This window comes from Bos indicus x Bos taurus, chromosome 6, assembly GCF_003369695.1.
Source record: "Bos indicus x Bos taurus breed Angus x Brahman F1 hybrid chromosome 6, Bos_hybrid_MaternalHap_v2.0, whole genome shotgun sequence".
NCBI classification, from domain to species: Eukaryota; Metazoa; Chordata; class Mammalia; order Artiodactyla; family Bovidae; genus Bos; species Bos indicus x Bos taurus.
In genome coordinates this window covers 46,822,309-46,831,614 of record NC_040081.1, presented here as the reverse complement: position 1 = coordinate 46,831,614, position 9,306 = coordinate 46,822,309, and the positions used below count along the sequence as shown (strand labels likewise).

Genomic DNA, 9,306 nt, shown 5'->3' with positions numbered 1-9,306 from the left:
GAAGAAGATCGGTCCTGGGTGTTCCTTGGAAGGAATGATGCTAACTCCAGTACTTTGGCCACCTGATGCAAAGAGTTGACTCATTGGAAAAGACTGTGATGCTGGGAGGGATTGGGGGCAGGAGGAAAAGGGGATGACAGAAGATGAGATGGCTAGATGGCATTACTGACTTGATAGACATGGGTTTGGGTGAACTCTGGGAATTGGTGATGGACAGGGAGGCCTGGCATGCTGCAATTCATGGGGTCACAAAGAGTCGGACACGACTGAGCGACTGAACTAAACTGAACTGAACAGGGAAGAAGTCCTACAAACTCACTGAACAACAATCTCAAGAGGTCAACTGGTCAACCTTCAAGCCAGTGATAATCGCAGTGACCACCCCCCCTTTCCCACGGCTCAAAAAGGCATTGTATTTAGAAAAAATCAAATTCCTTTCTATATAAGATCCTATTGCTACATAACAAAGTACCTCAAGTTTAGCAGCTTGAAACAACAATTATCTCACAGTTTCTAATAATCAGGAATCTGGAACTCGTTTGCTCAGTGGTTCAAGCACAGGATAAGATTGCAGTCAAGCTGTTGACTGGAGTTGCAGTGATCTGATGGCTTGATTGGGACTGGAGGATCCAGTTCTATAATAACTTATATGGACTTAAACAGGAAGCTACATTTTCTTACCACGTGAGCCTCTTTATAAGATTGTTCACAAGATGGCAGCTGGTTTCCCCCAGAGCAGATAATCCAAGAAAGAGAGAATAAGAAAAAGAGAAAGAGAGGGAGAACACACACCCAAAATACAGCCCATGGTATTATTTATAACCTAATCCCTGGTGTCCCATACCATCACTTCTACCATATTCTACTGGTCACACGGACTAATCCTAGTACAGTGTGTGGAGGGGCCACGTGAAAGTGTGACAGGACACCACCCTGGCTTCCACCCTTACCCAAACCCATAACGTACAACACGGTCCCCTCTTCTGACACCTCCAAATTCACCTCATGCCATACTCCCCATGCAAACCCTGCTCTAGTAACTTGCCCTTTTGACAGTTCCTAGACAGTTCCTTGAAGTATTTCCTTCCTCAGTTTCTTTTTTTTTTTTTTTTTGCTCTTTCTTATGCCTGGAATGCTTTTCAGCAGTTCTCCAAACAGGCAAATCCTTTTCATCAGGTTAAACATCCCCTTATCATGTAGATCTTTCCAAACCATCTACTTTAAAGAATCTCTTCCATTATTTAATACTCTATGGTTTGTTTGTTTTCATAGCATATTTGGACTTACTTTTATTCATGTATCTACCTGCTTATTTCCTTTCTGTAAATATAATAAGCATTATGAAGATAGGGATACTGTCTGTCATGCTCACAGTTGCATCCTGGGTAGCTGGTACTAAATTGGTGCTTGATAAATATTTGTTGTCTGAAGAAAAAGGTACAGGCAATAGATCTTCCCAGTCAGTATCTTGTACTCTAACCACCCTTACCCACCCTTGCACAGTGGGCCAGTGGGCATTTTCCTAAATCAGACATCAAACCCCAGGACACCTATTCCTTTCCATATCCTCCATCTCATGATTCAGCTTCCTCTAAGCAGCCACAGACAGAGATCCAAACTGGCTTAGCACCTCTAAGGTTTCCGTCCCCACCTTCAGGTATGGCATTAGGCTTTTCTTTTAAAGTTCCCATAATGTCAACCCATAATCAACTCACCACCTTCCATCTAACCTAGCCTTTCTTGCTCTGCTGTACCAAGTTTTCTGCCAGTTGCCTCATATTCAATTTCTACTACTTAGACCAATATTGTCAGGTAGCTGCTTGGGCATTCTGTCTGTGTGGGCTCTCAAACTCAGCATCACCCAAGGATATTAAATTCCTGACCTCGCTCAGGTCCTCATTTTATAATCGTGTGCCAAGGCTTGTTCCACACCCACACTTAGCCAGAACTCCCAGAACCCCTGCTTGAGTCCAACAAGCAAGGCTCAGCCTGAATTAGAACAATGTAAGAAGTTCAGACAAGTGCTCGTTTCTTGTTTTTCTATGGCCTCTTGTTCTCTAGAGATCTGGTTATCATTTGAACTCCCACATATAAGGTTTTCAAATACTGAATTGGTTATTTTTCTTCCATTGGTTTTAGTTAGAGCCTAATTGCCAATTGACTCATTGGAAAAGACTCTGATGCTGGGAGTAATTGGGGGCAGGAGGAGAAGGGGACGATAGAGGATGAGATGGCTGGATGGCATCACTGACTCAATGGACATGAGTTTGAGTGAACTCAGGGAGTTGGTGATGGACAGGGAGGCCTGGCGTGCTGCAATTCATGGGGTTGCAAAGAGTCAGACACGATTGAGCGACTGAACTGAACTGAATTGCCAATTTTAATCAGGTGTGATGTATGCACAACATTTGATTGAATGTTCCCCTTCCTTTAACCCTAATTCTACATTGTGAAGTGAAATCTGCCAGTAGATCTAGGTTCTAGCCCAAATGCTAAATTTATCATCAGTTTCCTGATCTGTAAAGTAATAACACAGATGTTTTGAGATGCTCACCAAAGCCTTCCTAAACTTTCTAAGTGTAATATAAAATGTCAAGGCACATGCAGCTTTCTGTAGTTTTTTTTTTTTCTAATTTTATTTTATTTTTAAACTTTACATAATTGTATTAGTTTTGCCAAATATCAAAATGAATCCGCCACAGGTATACATGTGTTCCCCATCCCGAACCCTCCTCCCTCCTCCCTCCCCATACCATCCCTCTGGGCCGTCCCAGTGTAGTTTTGTTTGTTTGTTTAATCTCTGATTCTTTTGGTACTTCTGAAATCAGATGCCAGTTCCCTCAGCAACAGACATGACATCCAAAGCCCCAGTTCCCCCTCTGCATGTATTCTCTTGACCCAGGTAGCCTCCTTGCTCTGCCTGGAACTTTGATTCTCCTTTCCTCAGAGATGTGTTAGAATCATCTTCCATAGAGGTGAACAGGTCCCTATCCTGAGACATGTACTAACCTCTAGAGACCTTTACACCAATCAACCCTGACAAGGTTGTCCCCATCATTAGCACAGCTTGACTTTCTAATCAACTGAGACACAAAGTCTGTCACATTCAGAGAACACTGAAGGATTTCTCTATTAACTCCCCAGATGTGTCCAGAGACAAAAAGAAAGAAATGAAAAAAGAAGTAAGAAATCTAAACTGTTTAAACCTGAGTGCCAATATACAGGTACTCTGTCCCCTTTTACTCCCTGTTACAAAATACATTCTTAAAATCAGTTTATACAAAATGTTTTCAATCCTTTTTGCTTTCAGGGTCTATAAACAAGAACTCGTGTTAAGTTTTGGACTTTCAGAATGACAGCTGGAGTCACACTCAGGATTTGTTGAGTCTTTGCTTTTTTCTTTTTTTATTTGCAACATTTTATTAGTTTTAGGTTTACAGCAAAGTAATTCATATTTATATATATGTGAAGAGTTGACTCATTGGAAAAGACTCTGATGCTGGGAGGGATTGGGGGCAGGAGGAGAAGGGGACAACAGAGGATGAGATGGCTGGATGGCATCACTGACTCGATGGACGTGAGTCTGAGTGAACTCCGGGAGTTGGTGATGGACAGGGAGGCCTGGCGTGCTGCGATTCATGGGGTCGCAAAGAGTCGGACACGAATGAGAGACTGATCTGATCTGATCTGATATATATATATATATATATACACACACACATTCTTTTTCAGATTCTTTTCCATCATAAGTTTTAAGATTTAAATATTATAAGATTTAAATTATTAAAAGATTTAAAAATTATTATTCTTTTTCAGATTCTTTTCCATCATAAGTTTTAAGATTTAAATATTATAAGATTTAAATTATTAAAAGATTTAAAAATTATTTTTTAAAATTATAATTTTTAAACTATAAAAAATCTTATTATTATAAGATTAAAATATATTCCCCTGTGCCATACAGTTGGTCCTTGTATTTTTATCTATTTTACTTATAGTTGTCTGTATCTGTTAATCCCAAACTCTTAATTAATACATGCCCCTCCACCATCCTCTTTCCCATTTGATAATCCTAGTTTGTTTTCTATGCCTGTGAGTTTTTTTCTGTTTTGTAGAAAGGTTCATTTGTATCATTTTTTAGATTCCATAAGTGATATCATATGACATTTGCCTTTCGCCGCCGTACTTTACTTAGTGTGATAATCTCCAGGTCCGTCCATGTTGCTGCCAATGGCATTATTAAGTAACCTTTGTGCAAAAATAAAAGAAAAAAGTACCTTATTTCAGCAGATGTTTCTGCACGGACAGTTGGCTTGGTCCATGGAGAGATCTTCTATGAAAAGTAGAACAAATTTCTTTAGGGCAGATGCAACTGTGAAGTTGTTAGAGGACACGGTGTGTCAAGCAGAATGGTGGCTGTATTTCAGCCCCTCCTCACCTTTGGCTTGGCTGAATATTTGTTGAATAAAAAAGCAAATCATAAAATAATATTCTGTGCATATTGCATTCTGTGTTTCCACCCACATTCATTGCTTTCTGTTATATTTGGGGTATATAAACAATCAAAAGAAGAGACTAGATTGTCTCTACCTGAAGGCAAAGTATCTTATCTTTTTTATAATTTTTAATTCAATAACAGTGCCTAAATCCAAGAGTCTTTTCATCTCTTTACACACACACACCAGACAAGCTCCCAGGAAAAATCTCCAGCTAATAATTATCACAACACATTCGAACATATCTACTTTCATTACCAAACAATGAGTGATAAGCAAAACTATAGTCATTCTGCTCAGGCTCCCGGTGCCTCGGGAAACTTTTCAAGTTTGTGAAAATGATAAGAGATTGGTCTTCCTCAGTCTGAAACCAGTTTCTCCACATTCTCTTAAAACAACTTGTTTCAGAAAATACTTTTTTCTAATCTTCTTTTTTTTTAATCCTTACTGATATTTTCCTATAGAAAAACCAAGAGATAGTTCAGAGTCTGTAGTTAAAGAAGGCCACTTGTGCATTCCTATCAAGGGTTTTAAACTAAGAGGATTTCTTCAAAGTCCATCATGAAAGAGTCTTTCAGTTATGCAACACACCAAGAAAAATAAAATGTCTCAGAATTATCTCCTCCGAGTACTAGTCTCTTCTGCTTCCTACCACACACATATTTTAGCTACTGTGCCATCTGTTAAAATTCATTATTAATTATTTTACTTTTCTTCTGGAGTTAATTGTTGTTAATCTGCCTTCAAGACAGGTTAGAGTCATGCAAGCAAATGAACAACTCAAGACAGAAAATACATTTCACAGACCTGGTTCATTGTCATAACTCATCCAATTATTTTCAATGAAATGGTTATTTTAAAAACTGGCTAGAGAGAAGGGAGCCATGTAACTTTGAGAAAGTTAAAAATAATTCCTTAATAGTATAGGATTAGATAGCTATTGTTCTATATAGATATACAGACAAAGGCATAGGTTACAGATTAGGGCTCTACAAAATAATTATTTGCCCTAGGGAAAAGGAATAAGCAAATCATTGTTTTACTTTATAGAATATATAGAATTAAATGACAACTGCTTTGCTCTGAAAAATAAACAGGTATCGGGTATCATATATCACGTATCCCAAATGTTAAAAAAAAAAATATGTATCAATTAAAAGGAATGATTAAAACAGCAAAAAAAATTAATTTTAAAATCTTAATTTACTGAAATCATTCTTATCTTGTTTTGGATTCTCTTATAAGCAGAACCTATGACATGCTATATTTGATTTTGCATTGCCTGAGAATATTCTTCAAAACTTGGTTCTAGAATCTTTCTTTCTCTATATGTAGTTATGCTTTCATCTGCTTCTAAGTATTCACTTGCTTCCATGGTTTAAGTTACCATGGATTTGGCTCTCAGATACTTCTTCAAGCAACCCCAGGATTGTTCTGCTTGGAATTCAAACCAAGATATCAAAACTCAATTTTATCATCTTGGATTCCAATAAATCCAGCTCTTCACATTTTCCTACCATTGACGTAGGAATCACCATCTTTATGTCTATGCAGCTAGGCATTCTTGAAAATAATTTTTCATTTGCCCCTCTCTTTTGTCTACAGATCAGTTTCCCAGTACTGTAGATTCTCAGCAATATAGTTGTTCTTAATCCATTTCCTCTTTCTCAGTACTTAGCATCGTGGTTCTACCTCAGTTCAGTTCAGTTGCTCAGTCGTGTCCAACTCTTTGCGACCCCATTGACTGCAGTAGGCCAGGCCTCCCTGTCCATCACCCACTCCCAGAGTTCACTCAAACTCATGTCCATTGAGTCAGTGATGCCATCCAACCATCTCATCCTCTGTCATCCCTTTCTCCTCTTACCTTCAATCTTTCCCAGCATCAGGGTCTTTTTAAATGAGTCAGTTCTTTGCATCAGATGGTAGGAGTATTGGAGTTTCAGCTTCAGCATCAGTCCTTCCAATGAATATTCAGGACTGATCTCCTTTAGAATGGACTGGTTGGATCTCCTTGCAGTCCAAGGGACTCTCAATAGTCTTCTCCAACACCACAGTTCAAAAGCATCAATTCTTTGGTAGTAATAAGAGGTTCTACCTCTTATTATATTAAACCCAAATTATTTCTACAGCTACTTTCTGGTCTTTAATCCCCGACTTCAAAAGGATCCCCATCAGTGGATTAGGACTTATAGAAACATAACAAAACTATACACTAGCTGTCTAAGAAGGAGATCTTCTTCCTGAGTTTTTTCCCAGATTCCTGAGTTTTCTTTTTCCATGATTATGTGTGCATGCTCAGTCATTTCAGTCATGTCAGAATGTTTGCAACCCTATGGTCCATAGCCCTCCAAGCTCCTCAGTCCATAGGGTTCTCCAGGCAAGAATACTGGAGTGGGTTGCCATGCCCTTCTCCAGGGGTTCTTCATGACCCAGGGATAGAATCCACATCTCCTGCATTACAGGCAGATTCTTTACTGCTGAGCCACCAGGAAAGCCCTTCCATGACTACAGTAGTGACCTATTGTTTCCTCTTCCAGAACATCCAGAAAAATTTTACTTTCAAACTTCCTTTGGATTGAGGCTATCTGACTGAGTTCCAGCCAGTGAAATGGCTATAATCCTCACAGTTATAAACATCTCAGGCAGGTGTCATATTAGGCCTCGAAGGTGGCAAGAAGCAGCCCAATAAAGAAGCAAGCTGAGGAGCTGGACAAGGCATTCAGTCAGAAACAGAAGGAGGGGCAGAAGAAACTTGAGGAGCTAAAAGCAAAGGCATAGGAAAAAGTCATCTGGCTACAGGTGGAATTAGGAAATCTGGCAAAAAGTAAACTGTTCCTTGTGCCTGAGGCAATGATGAGCCCTAGTTCCATTCCTGTTTGAACATCTGTGTTCCCTGCCATAATATCTGTTGCCACCTATAGCTAGAATGAAGTATTGTCTTGGAACCTATTGTAAATTTAAGGATAAAATTTTGTAAAAAAAAACTTTCACAGGATACCCCATATCTCTCTGTGACTGGTTACATTGGTGGCCACCTGTTCCAGATGGTATAGCTAAAAGATAAAGAAGAGCCACCCTGCCTACACGACAGTGTGCTTGAAGAAAGAAATAAACTTAAATGTGTTCAACACCCATGACTCAAGGGTTTCTTGGCACAGGAGTGACATTATTACATGTCACTTCATTCTACCTTCTGATCCCCAAGCCCTTAGATGAGGTAGCCAAACACTGTGGGAGCAAAAAGTGAGTAACTTTCTTAATCAACATTCATGCAAAATGAGAGACTGAAAACTAAATTATCTTTAATTTAAATGAATCAGGAAATAAAAATGGATCCAGAAAAAATTACTATAGGGTTATGTGACATCGTCAGTACACTGCAAAGGAAGACATGAGATACAGCACTCCACCAAATTACCGACAGTGAGGCTCAGTCAGCTTTGGTTACTTCAGGTCTTAACCGGCTTGATTTTTCAGTAACAACGGGACAGGAGGTAGACATCTCAACCATATTGACTCTTTTATTCTACGAAAACTAAGAAAATCTTCCCAGCACTCCTCTCAACCTTTGACTGAAGTAAAATATCCACATTCTGTTCCTAAAAGTTTACCTTGTTTTCCACTTTCTTCTAACTCTTTCAGATTATCTCATGGGTTTGGACTCTCTGCCTGGCTCGGCTTCTCCTGATAGCACTGCTTTTAGGTCGTTTTGGGCTCCAGGCTCGAGGGCATGAGGGCTAGCCCAGAATATGCATTTCAGCTAGTCCAGGCTTTGGGAACGTCTGCCTGGACTTTGAGATTCTCTGCTCATTGGTTCTGAGATACTTCAGTCCTTTTAATTGAGACTCTGAACCCTGCCCACACACTTATAAATAATTTTTCATTAAATCATCTTTAAAGTACCAATTGAGACCTCTTTTGTTCTCTGCCAAAGTGAAAGTGAAGTAGCTCAGTCGTGTCTAACTCTTTGCGACCCCCTGGATTGTAGCCCACCAGGCTCCTCCCTCCATTGGATTCTCCAGGCAAGATTACTGGAGTGGGTTGCCATTTCCTTCTCCAGGGGATCTTCCCAACCCAGGGATCAAACCTGGGTCTCCCACATCACAGGCAGACGCTTTAACCCCTGAGCCACCGGAGAAGGAACTTAGCTAATTAAATAAAGGAAAAAAACAATGGAACCACCACAGTCTTTGTTGTTGTTGTTGTTCAGTCGCTAAGTCACGGCTGACTCTTTGCAGCCCCATGGACTGCAGCACGCCAGGCTCCCCTATCCTTCACTATGTCCTGGAGTTTGCTCAGACTCATGTCCATTGATTCAGTGATGCCATGCAACCATCTCATCCTCTGTCACCCCCTTCTCCTGCCCTCAATCTTTCCCAGCATCACGGTCTTTTCCAATCATTTGGCTTTTCATATCAGGTAGCCAAAGTATGTGTAGATTTGGCCATTATAAACCTGGAGTCGTATAGTTCAATCAAAACACCCTATCCAATAAAAAAAAACCAGCACAACTACTAAAGTGATTAAAAAGTAGCTCATGGACTTCTGTGGCCGTTCAGTGGTTAAGACTATGCACTTCCACCCAACAGGGCATGGGTTCAAACCCTGGTCAGGGAACTGAGATCTCACATGCCTCATAGTGCAGGGGAAAAAAAAATAGTTCAAAGCCACTTATAATCCACCACAGCAGATACAAATCTCACTAGAAGCAAGGTGTTACACAGGGTGGATCCAGATGCATGGCATGGGCTCTTCCCCAATGACATTCTTTATGTTAAATAATAATAATAATTAAAAATAAACACCTTGC

General features: G+C 39.9%; 1 pseudogene; it reads left to right on the top strand.

The window, feature by feature from the left end:
- Positions 1-1,340: 1,340 nt before the first annotated feature.
- Positions 1,341-7,324, top strand: LOC113894607 (annotated as a pseudogene).
- Positions 7,325-9,306: the final 1,982 nt, after the last annotated feature.